This window comes from Perna viridis, chromosome 7 (assembly GCF_037379345.1).
Source record: "Perna viridis isolate PV_CMFRI_1.1 ecotype Kerala chromosome 7, ASM3737934v1, whole genome shotgun sequence".
Classification (NCBI taxonomy): Eukaryota; Metazoa; Mollusca; class Bivalvia; order Mytilida; family Mytilidae; genus Perna; species Perna viridis.
The window spans coordinates 48,810,717-48,825,589 of NC_142451.1; the positions used below are offsets into that span (position 1 = coordinate 48,810,717).

Genomic DNA, 14,873 nt, shown 5'->3' on the forward strand with positions numbered 1-14,873 from the left:
ATCAGATATATTTTTCTATCATGCTCAATTCAGAGAGTGTAAAATTAAGTTCTGTATATTCGAATGAATTTATGTGGTGTTACAGTTGTTATTTTGCAAGTTATTGGCTCACGAAATTAGGATCTGACACTATACATAAGTTGGCAACAGAAAAAGTCAACCTAACTTTGAATCAGTACAAACGGCTTCTTTGTATTTCACAACAAAACAAAATGCTCAAAAAAGGCAATGAGTTTGAAATGAATGTTATTTCATCTACTAAATCATATTGAATTTGTTTGCCTTTCCCGTAATGATCAAATTTCAATGTTTAATTATCGTGAGTTTTAAAAAACACACGTGTCGGAATTTTATTTCATAGAACCAGACAATTTACTGAGGAAACTGATGTCTGCGTATCTTAGTCTGAAAAAAACTAGTTCATTATTTATTACCAATAGTTCGCTTTTGGTACCAGTTTCATTTTTAATCTATGCATGCAATTTTTGACTCATTCAAGTTGATTAAAGAACTTTTATTAACTCATTTATTATTACTTGCATTTTTTCATAGTAAATAACATCTATTTATTAAATTTTAAAGAATTTACGTGGTCTGAAAATGTATTCTCATGGCCGTCAAAGTCATACTTGTGTTATATTGAATAACGAGCTCAAGTTAGACATGTAGTTAATTGTTTGACCAATTCAATATTATGAACTCAGTATACGAAATGTGCTACCTGATCATGTAAAAAAAATATTTGATTTGTCGATTTTAATACATTCCATGCTTTGATAGACAGCGAAATACCCAACAAGTCACGTGATTCAGATGTTAAGATACCACACAAGAACAATTCTAACGAGATCAAAACAATTTGTTGAGAGAAAATTTCAATAATCTTCTTAAATTTCAACAACTAAACAATAGCATATCATTAACTAATTACAAAAATGATAAGGACAATTACACTAGCTTCATCGTATTTCACTAAATTTGCTTCCGTTAGTACATGCGCATAGGATATTGAAATACTCAGGTAGTTTTATTAACCGATTTTCATTCGAGGAAAACAACTCTTGAAATTACATGCATGATGCGAGGTTAATACGGGTTACAAAATTCAGGTGCATTTTCTTTGAAAATAATCTTTTTCAAGGTCACGTCGTTCTTTCTTGCACATGCGCGTTCTTCGTTGTTGATATAAACAGTATCGCCATGCTCTTGAAGTCCAGAGTGTTGAACGAGTGCAAACTACTGGCCAGTCGGTCGGATTACTTAACATCGAACCTTTCTACTGGAAACTTATTTTCAACTTTGAAGTATCTCTTTGTACATTTTGAATTAAGTGAGAACTATTGTTATCTTTAAGCACCAGGGGAACACCTAAGTAGATTTTCTATATCCGGGTTCTGCCTTCGGCAGACGATATATCTCTTGCAGAGAGAAAAGTAACAGAAGTTGGTCCCGACCAAACTTGCATTTTTGCGGTACTTCTTTTCAGTATTGTACGATAATCAAGTTTCAGCAGTGAAACATGTGTTAGCTTATTCGAGAATAAGCAACGATTCAAATACCAATTAGGTACTTGACTTTTCTGTACCAGACTTGTATGTGTTTGCGTCCGTGGTTTTATATGAATCAGCAACATTCATATTTCATCTGCAATCTTATAGTATTGTAATATTTTGTTTTTATCAGAAACATGTGCTTGCAACACTATCGTCAGATGTGTCTGATTTGCATGTAAGGATTACTCTTTTATCCAAAAATATTCAGATAACAATCAACCATATCCCATGATCCTCCTGTGATCTATGGTTTTATGTTGTGTAAAACATTATACGGCTTAAAACAGTTGGCTCTGTCGGAATCTCGCTCGTTTGTTGTCTATATTTCATACGTGTTCCTAGGAGCGATGGGAATCCACGTCAAGCTTCTTAGTCGGTACTATATTCTTCAATCACCACTTGCACCCAGACTCACTCAACAGTAGATGTTTTTTTTCCTCTAGCTAACCATACAGCTACTTAAGACATGCCTCTCTAAATGCCCGAATACTATAATTATTTTTTTCGTAGTAACACAAATCGTCGATTGCGTCTCGACGTTCATATCATCGTTATGTTCTGCAATGATCAAAGTTGTTCTTCAAACATTTCAACCACGAGGAAAATACTTTTATATTCGTCATTCGTCATTATTTCCTCTTTTATATAATGTCGGGGAACTCTTGGTAACCTATCCGGTGCACTTGGTCACAGTTTTATGAAGTCAAAATGTTCATGTAATTTTTCCTGTGTTTCATTCATATGTGACGTTTCACAATAAATTTCTGGTGATAAGGATTGAAAGAATACCATCGTAATGTTGTTTTTGTGTTGTTTTTTTTTTGTTTGTTTGTTTGTTTGTTTTTGTTTTTTGTTTTTTTTGTTGTCACTTTCTTTATTTATTCATTTGTATTTGAGCACCAAACAATGCTGTCTTTTATGGTATGGCGCTGCCGTAGTCGTTGTCATTGATTTCGTCCGTAGACATCTGGTTTTCGGATTGCTTTAATCTCAATGAAATTGAATTACGAGGTTTAATATCACAAAAGGATGGCTCGGATAAATTTTTTGGAGTTGTGACACTAACCATTTAGAAATGGACCAGCATCCAGCATGCTTCTGATGTTTGGACAATAACATAAGTAAAAGTATATAGAAATCTTTGAAATTGTACCTGAAGGTGACATACCACAGCGGAAAGGTGGTAATTGATTTTAGTAGTTGTGATTTGAACCATTTACAAATTAAGTGTCAAAAGGAACTAATTTGATTTTCGTTAAGATCTTATCCTATCACACTTTAAATTCAGAGCTTTATCAAGCTTGAATGGGGTGTCCAGAATTGCCTCTAAGTTCGATCATTTGCAATCGTATTAGACTGTACCCGGCAACATATGTTATTGAGAGTGTATTGCAGTATATCTCTGTTTAACTTTAACAAACCGTTTACCATGTTTTCTACTTTCCAATGATGAAGACCTTGTCATAATTCTTAGTTGTCTCCCCTAATTGAGAATAACGTGATGAAACGGTAGCTTCGTTTCGCTTGTCAGCCTAAAACAATCTTTTTTTTGAGTTATTGGTGATCCATGAAATAAATCTATTTTACCTGAGAATGGATCAAAAGCGATCACGACATCTATATCCCTTTAATCCTTTAATACATGTGATCTCAAATTCCTCAATTCATACTTCTCTTTGAACGTTTTACGTGTATTGGTAACAGTTTTTGTTCAATTGCTGTGAAATATTAAGAGAAAATGGCGTCGGTATGTGAAATTGATGCATGGTTTTATTTACGATGCGGTGCTAAAAGATGTTTAGTTTTTCTACATCTTCGACTGGTTGTTGGCGCCGAAAACTAACTACTCGTTTTACCAATTTGCTTCTGAATGAGAGTAATTCTGATATTTTTGTGAAAGAATTCTACAAAAAATTCAATGGCTGCAAAAAGTTAGCGAATATATTTTGTTTTACGTTGGTTAATGAAACAAATTAAGATTCAAAAGCATAAATTTTACCAGTGGCAATAACCTCGCGGGATACCAATCTATTAATTCTCGTTTTATGTTTCGAGATCTGCATTTCGATGACAGAATGGAATTGTAGAAACTATCTGGTGGTCTTAAACAATTTACTACGTCATAAAGTATTACGAAATAACGCAAGATCTGACGAGATCTCGAAGATTGTGGCTGCCTTGTAAATCAGTAGATTCATATCGTTGTTGAGTTTGAACAAATAAAAGAATGAGGAAGAGAAGTTCCGGATTGAAGGTCCGTCCGCTTGTTCCTGTTAATTGTCGTAAAATACAAAATGAACGATATCTTTAGGTCTGTACTGATTTTTTTCCGTAGTAGTTGGAATGTTTACTTCAGCTTATCATGTATTTATTACGTACACAAACAGTTCTGTGCCTTCATAACAGTCGTTTGGTGTAATTGAAATGGTCTTCTGCAAAGATTAGTTTCAACAGACAGACGAGGGGTTGTCTTTAATTTACAGACTGGCGAGATGTAGCCCTTCATTGACAGATTGACGAGATGAAGTTCATAATTGATACACCGACAAGACGAAGTTCTTAATTGACAGACTGACGAGAGGTATTCCGGAATGAAAAGACCAAGGTAGCCCTTATTTCAGACTGATAAGAGTAAGTAGTTGAAAGACTGACCAAGTGAAGCCCTTCATTAGCAGCCTAACGATGGATAGCCCTGAATTGACAGACTGACGAAAGGAAGTCCATAATTGACACACTGACGAGGAAAGCTCGTAATTGACAAACTGACAAGGGTAAATAGTCCTTGATGGACTGACCAGGGGGTAGATCCTGACAGAATGACGATGGATAGTCCTCAACTGACAGACTGATTATGGAAAGTCCTAAATTGACAAACTGACAAGTAGTAGCCCTGAATTGACAGACTGGCGAGCGGTAGCCATTAATTCTCAGACTGATAAGAGTTAGTACTTGACAGGCTTACCAGAGGTAGCCCTTAATTAACAAACTGACAAGGGTTAGCCCATAATTGACAGACTGGCGACAGGTAGCCCTTAATTGGAAGACTGACGAGAGGAAGTTCCTAATTGACAGACTGACGAGGGTTTGCCCTTAATTAAACTGACAAGAGTGGCCCTAAATTGGCAGGCTGACGGGAGGAAGTCCATCATTTTGACAGACTGACGAGGATAACCCTAAAATGACAAACTGACAATGAGTAGTAGTCCTTGGGTTGACGAGGGGTAGACCTAGACAGACTAATTATGGATAGTCCTCAATTGACAGACTGATTAGGGGTAGCCCATAATTGACAGATTTGCGAGGTTTACCGTTTTCTATACTATTCGAATTATCTTCAAATCAGGAACGAGTACAAAAAACAAACAATAAAACAAAAAAGTTGTCTTTTTAGCATTTTATTGTTAAAAATGTTTTAAATAAATCTTTTTTTACTAAAGAATTTTATTCAGTGTATTTTCAGATCACTTTATTCTGCATTTATTTTTTATACTCATTGGAAGTATAAATGTCTTTTTCACTACCCTCTCAGCATTTACTTGCGTCATCCGCATGGATTTAAAATAAAGTGATGTCATGTGTTCCTTCAAGGTAATTGCATCTATGTGCGTCAGTCTATTGCTCACAGAGCTTGGCTGAGAGCAAAACTTTAGCCCTAGATACTGTGTATCCCCCGGACCATGACACCAGTGCATCAGTACCCCCCGGACAAGGACACCAGTGCACCAGTACCCCCTCCGGACTAGGACACCAGTGCATTAGTATCCCCCGGATCATGACACTAAAGCATCAGTATCCCCCCGGACCAGGACGCCAGTGCATCAAATAAGAAGGACTCAGACCAAGACACCAATGCATCAGTATCCTCCCGAATCAGGACACCAGTGCATCAGGACTCAGACCAAGAGTCCCTTTATCGTTTGCTTTGTTTACTAGGGATACTAGTATATATAGTGATGAAACACGAAGGTTTTATACAAAGTCGTATGTAGTAATAAAACACTGAGATTTTATACAAAGTCGTATGTAGTGATGAAACACGAAGGTTTTATACAAAGTCGTATGTAGTGATGAAACACGACGGTTTAATACAAAGTCGCATAGTCGTATATAGTGATGAAACACGGAGGTTTTATATAAAGTCGTATGTAGTGATGAAACACGACGGTTTAATACAAAGTCGCATAGTCGTATGTAGTGATGAAACACAGAGGTTTTAAACTTAGTCGTATAGTCGTATGAAGTGTGCAACACGGAGGGTCGACATAAAGTCGTATGTAGTGATAAAACACAGAGGTTCTACAAAAACTCTTATGTAGTGATGAAACACGACTGTTTTATACAAAGTCGCATAGTCGTATATAGTGATGAAACACGGAGGTTTTATACAAAGTCGTATGTAGTGATGAAACACGGAGGTTTTATACAAAGTCGTATGTAGTGATGAAACACGGAGGTTTTAAACTAAGTCGTATAGTCGTATGTAGTGTGCAACACGGAGGGTCGACATAAAGTCGTATGTAGTGATGAAACACGGAGGTTCTTCAAAAAGTCATATATATTTATTTTATCTGTGTGATCTTCTTATTTCCATTACAGCAAATCATAATTTTCTATCAGTTATTATGTAGAACTTTATGTTATCGTTTAATAAACGGCTGTTTCTGGTTTCATTCGAGTGAATTTTTGACAACCTGGGATGACTTACGACCATTCGGGGTGGCCCGGCAACGTTCGTATAAAAGCTATTAGCGGCGGGAAGCAAACCGCGGGCTACATGAATACATTTGTACACAGTCGATTCTGTATTGTTTATGTTGTATTTTTATTGACACGGCTTTTAGTCAAAGCCGCTCGTACTAGGAGGTATTTAAAAAGAAAATGCATAAGGTGTGTTAATTCTGTTGTACATCATCATAATTTGACGGGAAAAGGAGCGAATAAACTTCTCTAATTATTGGGGTATTAAGAAATACATTGAAGATGAAATTCTTGACTTTGAAATCAAAGACGTTGGAAAATTATAAATCTAACTAGAAATGAACGACCACCCTGACCCTTAACCGGCTTCCTCAATTCTTATTCCTGCATTTCTCAAAGTTAGTGTTCGATATCCATTAAAGGATATATATTTTTGAAGCATATATTTATAGAATTTCGGTGGAAAGCTTTCTTTTTAAAGTAATGTTTAGTAGAGCGAAAAATGTTTGATTTCCATTTTAACTTAATCGGTTAAAATGTTGATGCTACCTACAGTGCATAGTGTGGGAATAAAATAAACAGTGGTAATGGGAAGCGCTTTGTTAAAAACTTCATATATTCTAGCAAGGCTCAGAAGTCATACTTGCTGGTAGATATTACGTAGGTAGTAGGCTGTTTACGTAGGTGGTAGACTATTTATGCCTGAAGTACTCGTAATGATGTATTTTTAAATCTAATTTTTACTTTTCGTTTTGTCTTTAATCTTAAAAAGTTTTTAAAATCTTGATACCTGACATATTGTGGAAGGATATGGTACGCTACTAAATTGGGCTGGATTTCTTTTATACGTGCATGAAAAATATGTACTTTTAATGTTGATTATGCATTGGTTTTCTGCATTTTTAATTTTTTTTTTAATTTGACACACAGCGTTCAGTAGTTCAATCTCGGTATACAAATTACAAAAAACATACAGAAAGTTCGTATTATGTCATTTAAAAGAATGGTTAAAAAGTTGGACACAACGTCAGTGGATCATAATGGCGTTCCCGAATTGATCAATATTCATTATACTAATTATATGTTCTTTTTCTCAAACGAGTCTTGTGTCCACATGTCTCGTCACATTTGTCTCCACAAGTGGACAACTGGTTGACCAGGCCATTGGTCGGTCAGTAAATTATACTTATTTCCCAGTCGGCTAGTAAAAAAAGAACACCTTTGAAAGTCAATTTCTATCCACCTCATCGATTTCAATGATGAAAAGCTTTTGTTTGTCAGTTTATGGAGGTTTATGCATATTAAGTTTATGTCTTTTCCAGAAGTGATGTTTCTCTATCGAACCCAGAATAGCTATTTTGATTATACTTTTACGATATTTTTACTATCCAGGAATTAATAAAGACTTAAAATGAAGGTATAGAATTTCAAATTTTGCACAAAAATATTAACAATTGAAATACTTTGACGTTCATTCCGGTGCAGGCATAATAATATTTTATAGCATATCAAAACCTTTAAGCTTTTGTTTCTTTTATAAAATTATAGTCATCAAAATGGATTTCTTCTGAATTCTTCAGTAACAAACGATTTATGTTAGTGTATTATCCTTTGAAAAGGTCCTTCATGAAACATTGATTTCGATAAAATAAAATATTTGACGACGATTTTTGATAAGTAATGAGCTTTGTCAACTGTGGACTGAATCAAAGAAGATTTTTGGATTTTAGATGTTTAAGATTGCTCTCGTTGGGTTCGCCTTAATTTCCTTTTCCTGTGAGATTTGTGACTTTTATCAGTTTTGTTGGGTTTTTTTCATATTTTATGATGATGATATCTGTTTATTTATTGTTTTTAGGTGTCTAAAATTTCATAATAAAGCCATGATTCGGTCACAGATGGTTTAGCAAATGTAAAATGTCTGTAAAAAATGACTAAATTTACTCTGAAGCCCGTGTGCACGTGTTTCGAATTGTCGCAGTGGTGTATTTTTACGACATATTTCTATACTTTGAAGTCACCAAAACCCTTTGAAAAAATTTCCATCTGTATTGAATTGAGAGATGAGGTGTCATTTTTCTTTCTTGACTGTATTGTAAAAAATTGCCAGTACCATATTCTTTCCTTTTTTTTAAACAGATGTAGAGCCCTAATGAAACTTTTGAACCAATATGGGTATAGTTCCTGCCTATACCCTCTGGCATTTACATATAGTATTCGGACTCCTTACCCAGATTGATTCAGCGAATAGTAGTATCCATAACAACAATGCCTTGTTTTCATTGATATATGATATGGTAACGTTAGTAACGTTATTTTAGTAAGTTTTGTAACGAACTTCACTGCTCATTGTTATGAAACGTACAGACGATCTGGTTTCTTTCTTGGTTAGTCTCTATATATATTGCTTAGAATAAGTCTGGACTCTTTGTATTACCCAAAGTCGCCCGGCCAACGGCCCCTAATTTTGAAAAAAATGTTGGATGAGAATCTAGGATTTTTTATGATAGCCTTATGTTTATTTGTAATCGTGTTTACTTTATTTTGTTTTGTCACATTGTCTGTATATTGATATTTATTGTTATTGTTGCACCCTAGTAAATAAACTTGACTTGTCTTGCAAAACATGTTTATTTCTATTTGTATTTTTGCCCAATCTTTACACAATTTTTAGTTGTTTTCGAAATATTTTCATACTTCGGGACTTTGAGTCAAGGTTTTTCCATAGTGACTGTTCAGACGGACAGTGTAACAGGTACAGAAGAAATGTCTCTCAACAAAATACCTCAATAGCACTCAAAATCATTTGTTTTCGCAAAAGATATGGCTGGTCGAAAATGTTCTTTTTATCCTTTCGCTTAATATTTCAAAGCTTTATGAAATTTAAACGAATCATTATTGGTCTAAACGAAAATGTTTATGGAATGGCCAAGAAAAGCTGTCGAAAATATCGACTCGAAAGGTATCGAATCATGCTTAAATTGAATTAAGAGTATCAAAACTATGGTTTTTTTGTAAACAATGCCATGGAATTTCCGAAGTTTATTTGACCGCCTGACTACTGAAACTTAGAAACCCATTGTTTCATGATTTCAGCATTTTGCATAAAACAGCCACGTGATTTAAGCTCTAACTTCTGAGATTTTCAGTACATTTTATATCAATTTTACGTTGTCCCCCCTGGAGCTGAAGCTGTTTCTGAATGAGAAAAAAAAGTGAATTCAGCGGGTATTTGACAAGCATGAATCACCTCCTGTCTGATTTTTTTTATAAATACTGCTACTTGAATTAAAATACAGAACTCACAACAATCGCACTTACCTAAAATATTGGTATTGATGCCTTTAGTTTTTGGAATGAACTTTTACATGACATTACAGGTTGTTATAGTCGCTTATGTTAATGAATATCAAAATAATTCGGACAAAATATAGCCTGTATAATTTTAGCTCGATGGGTGCAGATAGTCGACTGTGTTAAGAGGTATATGATCAAATTTTAGATAATAACAGACAAGATGTAATGACGTAAAAGAATAAAGTTAATGTATGTCACGGCACAATTTCTTCGAAGTGTCAAATGTCGAAACACAACAAAGAAAAGCATGCCCCACCCACCCACACACACAAACACACACACACATTTCATGATTTAAATGATGTCATGATTTCAAACCTTTATATGAAATAATATAAATTCTATTGCTTTCCTTTAAAAATCAATTGTTCTTTTTTTATAGTTTTTTTTGTCTTTTTGTTCTTTTTTCTTTCATAACTTGTATATTGCCAATGGTGGTGTTTCATTCAATTGCAAAAAAAAATGCAATTTAGAATTAATTATATTAAAGAGCGTGACATGATGTTGAACCATTGGTTTTGAACTGAATCTCAAACATACAGTATCTGTAAATTCTTCATTCAAGACAATTTTTACTTGTTGAACATGTTATGTCATCAAATATTCCATTATACATTTAGAATATACACGTCCAACATTTGTTCGTTATTTTATAAATAGCTGAGAATGCGTTCAAGGTAGAAGCAAGCCTTAATACATCCATTTTGCTAACAATATGAGACATAAAATACATTTGTATAATAGCTAAAAATTCAATTTCATGACTTTAGAGAATTAAATTATTTCTTCACATTGACAGGCGGTTTTTTCCTCCTTGTATATTCTTTCATGTTAGTTTTTATCTAATTATTCAACGAAATTTCGCATTATCACGGATGAAAATTAAATTTTGAGTTAATTCTAAATGTAAATAAAACTAAATAAAACAAAAGATTTATGGTGTAAAAATATTCAATGTCTGGCTTTATCACGCTGTTAATACATGAAAACAAATTGAAATCACATTTTATTTATAAAACCAGAGAAATGTTTTTTTTTCCTTTTTATTTCAAATGATTTTTTGAAAAACATGTTGCATACAATAAGTGTTAACTAATAAATATTTCAATAAATTGAAAATCAATGAAATATAAACCAATTAAAATAAACCCGTAAAAAAGGAAGAAGCTCTAAATTTATGTTTTCCCAATTTATATTTTTTCAAACATATCTCTAAATTTTGTTAGAATTTATCTATTAATTTGAACCTTTCGTTAAATTCATGAAAACTTTTTTTTTTAAAATGTAAAGAATGTTCAACTAGGACGATCAAACAATTAATTGTAGTATTCGTCAAATTGAAGACAAAAGTGTGTACTTACATTCAGAAAATCTTAGTAAATAACACGTCTCTAGCATTTTGAAACATTTACTTTTATTTTTCATTAAATCGAATAATAATATGGTCCGACCATATCCATGTGAAAAAAGCCCTCGCCGACAATTCGGTAGCTCAACCCTGTAAACGAATATGCCTACCAAACAGATATTTAAATTTGAAAATTACATACTGTATTCTGTTTCATAGTAACGAAAAAAATAAAGAATTAAAAGGCACTGTTTATCAAACGATCTCAAAGCAGGTGCGCGAATGTTTGTAACACACATGGTAAAAGGCCGATAGGTGCTCGTAATAATTCCACTTGTAGAGGGGCCTACTTCTTGTTGCGGATGTTTAATTACATGAAAAATGTGTATTCGATTACATTGATGTTTCTCCTACATCAGCAGCCGTCTGTGAAGCCAAAGATAACACGTCACATGTAAACTTATGAATATTGATACAATTCCAAAACGTTCCATTATTCCAATAATTCTCTAAAATTCGTTTGTTACTGGAAATATACTTTTGGTGATCAAACACACGACCGTTGCCATTCGCTGGAATGTTGGGATCGTCGTAAGGAAATGCTTCTCCACAACCAGGCGACAGCGGACAACGGAGCAATTGGAGGTAACTTCACTTCATTCATTTTGCACATTTTTTTTTCATTCCATATCACGGTCTTTGTTGGAGAAAGATGACAAAAATTAGAATCAGACGACATGGACAGACCGGTCCTATAAATTCAGTCAGAAACCACCTGCATGCCAATTTCGTGTCCATTTCTGAAATATCCTCTCATAATACTAAAATGACGGAGAAATTTTACATTTTTATGCTAAGATAGCAGACGTTTTTATGCAATTTTTCTTCTCCAAAAATTGCTACAGGGATATTGTAATGGAGGCGGGCTCTACTTTATTGCTTGTGTTTACTGCAGTTATAAAATGTTTTAATGTAGCTGTTATTCTGTAATTTGAGTTGATTTTAAGACAATTTGGCGTATACGAAGCAGTCTTGTATTTATAGCCGGGTATTATGGCCGATTTATTACCCCGTTTACTCGGAATGGGATGTTTACAAATCTTTAAAAACAACCGATGCATTCCGATTTGTTCATTTGTTTGTATCGGAAGGGAAGTTGTGTAATTCTAGTAAAATGTAATTTTTATATGATATTTTGATTAAATTTTTAACAATACTTAAATTGTATTTTATAGGAAAAAATATGCAATTTTTGTGAAAATGTATCTTTGACACAACACATTACAGCTTGTAGTTTATTTTTTAAAGCCTTCAAAGATATTTTTCAAAATTTTGAACAAGAAATTTTTAAACTTTACATTATAATGTTAAAAACTAGAAAAGTATCGCCTTTAAGTCAAAACCGATTAGACATAATAAAAATTCGTGTTTTTACTCAAGTGTTCAAGTAAATGGTGTGTTTTTTATTTATGTGTATCCTAGGTGGCCTACATTTGTAGATAACTGTGCTAGTATATTAAATTGATTTATAACCTTAATAGGATGTTACGTCGAGATTCGTTGACAGAAAATTATCCGAAACCGTTCCGGGTGTTTTTGTTGTTGTTGAAAAATCAGTCAAATGTATGATTATAATGGGATAGAAAAACTAAAGCAAAATGTTCACACACAAAATACAACATTACTTGTCAAAGACAATTTCAATTTATAATTAATTTATCTCAACTTATAAGCAATTGAAATCTATCCACGGAATATTCTAATCATTAATGACATTTTTAAGTGAATATTTTAAGTAAAGAATTATGTTATGTGCATATTGAAATGTGACAAACCATAAGTTACACCGATCCCATTGAGAGCAATAAGAAAAATTCAGTACTTTTAAATTGAATCTTTATATTGCTCTGAAGGGAATAAAAATCATTCGAAGAATTTCTAAAACCTGATTGGTTTGGTTTCAAGCGCTGCTGTTATATTGATATTTTTTACTGTTAGACACTGTAATATTGTATAAATAAATAATATGAATTAAAAATAATTTAGGTCATTATTTAAATGAAGGTCTGACATAAATAAAAAAATAAAAGACACAAATGTTTACATATTATTGTGATATAAGAAAATAAAGTAAAATCATTTATTTACAATAGTTTAAATTATTTCATTTTTCTACTAAAATATGAAAAGCATGAATAGATTTGTAACGTTTTAGGAAATGCCTAATTCATAATAAATTTAGTAATGATTTATACTTGAGAAAAATAGACTCGACGTGTCCCCTCATTTCCTTCAAAAATGACTAACATTTCTGAAACAACAAGTCATACTTACAGATACCAGATATGATAAAAAAAAATTGAAGTCTAATAAGGGTAATTTCTATTCAAGTTCTTATGTTTTTCATGTAGGTCGGTTAAAAAGATGGCCAAGAGGAACTATTTTAATGGCGTATATATCTTTAAAACGGACGACTGGAGGGCGGTTAGAAGATTTATGAGCAATAGTTTGTGTGGTGTATTAACCACCGTCGATGTTTGAAAATATGGTATTTAAAAACAAAATTAATATTAGAAAATAAAATTTATTCCATCGTTAATTTAGTACTTCTTAAAACATTCGAATAAGTTACGTACGACCATCGTGTATCCTTTTGTTAAATTTAAATAACTGGCTACAGAACCGATCTTTGTGGAGTAGAAATGGATGATAGGTAATCACCACAGTAAAATTATAATGATGGAATAACAATGAGCTTCATAAAATTAAGCACTATTTGTATTATTTAATGAGCGATGAGAAAATGAATTATGTCCTCAAGAGAAAAAAAATATTCGAGAGGCCTGGGATATGTCGTTCTATAAAACTATGAAATAGAAGCAAACTGTTGACATGACGCTGACTAACCCGATGCATTGGTTATTGATTTGATTAAATAATTATTCATATTAATGAGATTAAAAATACATTTAAAACTTTATTAGCTATTTACTATTGTGTCCAATGGCAGATGTAAATATTATCACTCACATTTTTTTAAAAATGACCGTCAAAAATCGTTTAAATATGGCACAGTTGACAGTCATCTCAAATTTCATTGGTATCTCCAAGCTGCAATTAAAATGTTGTTGCTATTTTAGAATAAACATACAATGTTCCAACTTTTTGAAGAGTCAAAAAATAAGATTATATTGCTTGTAATGATGTTGCACCATTATTTCAATAACCCACGATTGAACAAAGACAAACTAATCTTTTGGTCTTTTACAATTCATTGTATATTTATTCCGTAAATAAAGTGGTTTTCATGCCTGTAAAGTTTTATTACACGGAAACACAGGGCTTACGGTCAGTACTTTATAATTATTCACTGCATAATTATTTTTCTTTTGTATGTTTGTGTCCGTCTAATTTGAAATAAGGGTATTGCAGAAATGTTGTATTGTTTTTATTTTACTCTTTCGCTTGTTGCGCCCGCCGAACCACTGGCCTTCCGATCAAACCTAGCCTCGTTCTGTCCACACTTTTCAAATCAAAATATAGCCGCGTTCTGTCCACTCTTGGTTTTTCAATCTAACCTAGCCTCGTTATGCCCACTGTCACCTGCTCGCGCCACGTGTTTTGTCTCTTTACAATCGCTGTGTTGTAGTGGACACAGAGTAATACTTAGATGAGCGACAGAGTTTCATTATAATCAATTGGTGACAATGAAATATTGATGAGTTTTCCGAAATGACCAGCTTGTCTCTCCATTACAATTCCATTAATAATAATGTATATATGTGTGTATGTATGACTGGATTTGGATATGCTTCTACCGAGTTTAAAACAGTAAAAAGAAAAAAGACAAGATCCGATAGAAGAAAATCCTCTCAAAATATATCAGAAAACGTCTTAACTAGATTTTTACTAGTATA

General features: G+C 33.1%; 1 protein-coding gene across 3 annotated transcripts in view; it reads left to right on the forward strand.

Moving 5' to 3' along the window:
* LOC148613081 (homeobox protein php-3-like) overlaps positions 1-14,873 on the forward strand; it is a 58,936-nt gene that overhangs the window by 18,185 nt on the left and 25,878 nt on the right. Inside the window, exon 1 of one of the 3 annotated variants that reach the window (XM_088595114.1) lies at positions 11,312-11,601. The exons of the other annotated variants lie outside the window; for them this stretch is intronic. The gene's annotated coding sequence lies outside the window, so the exon portion shown is untranslated. Of the gene's footprint in view, positions 1-11,311; positions 11,602-14,873 lie in introns of those variants that run through there. 3 annotated transcript variants of the gene reach the window in all.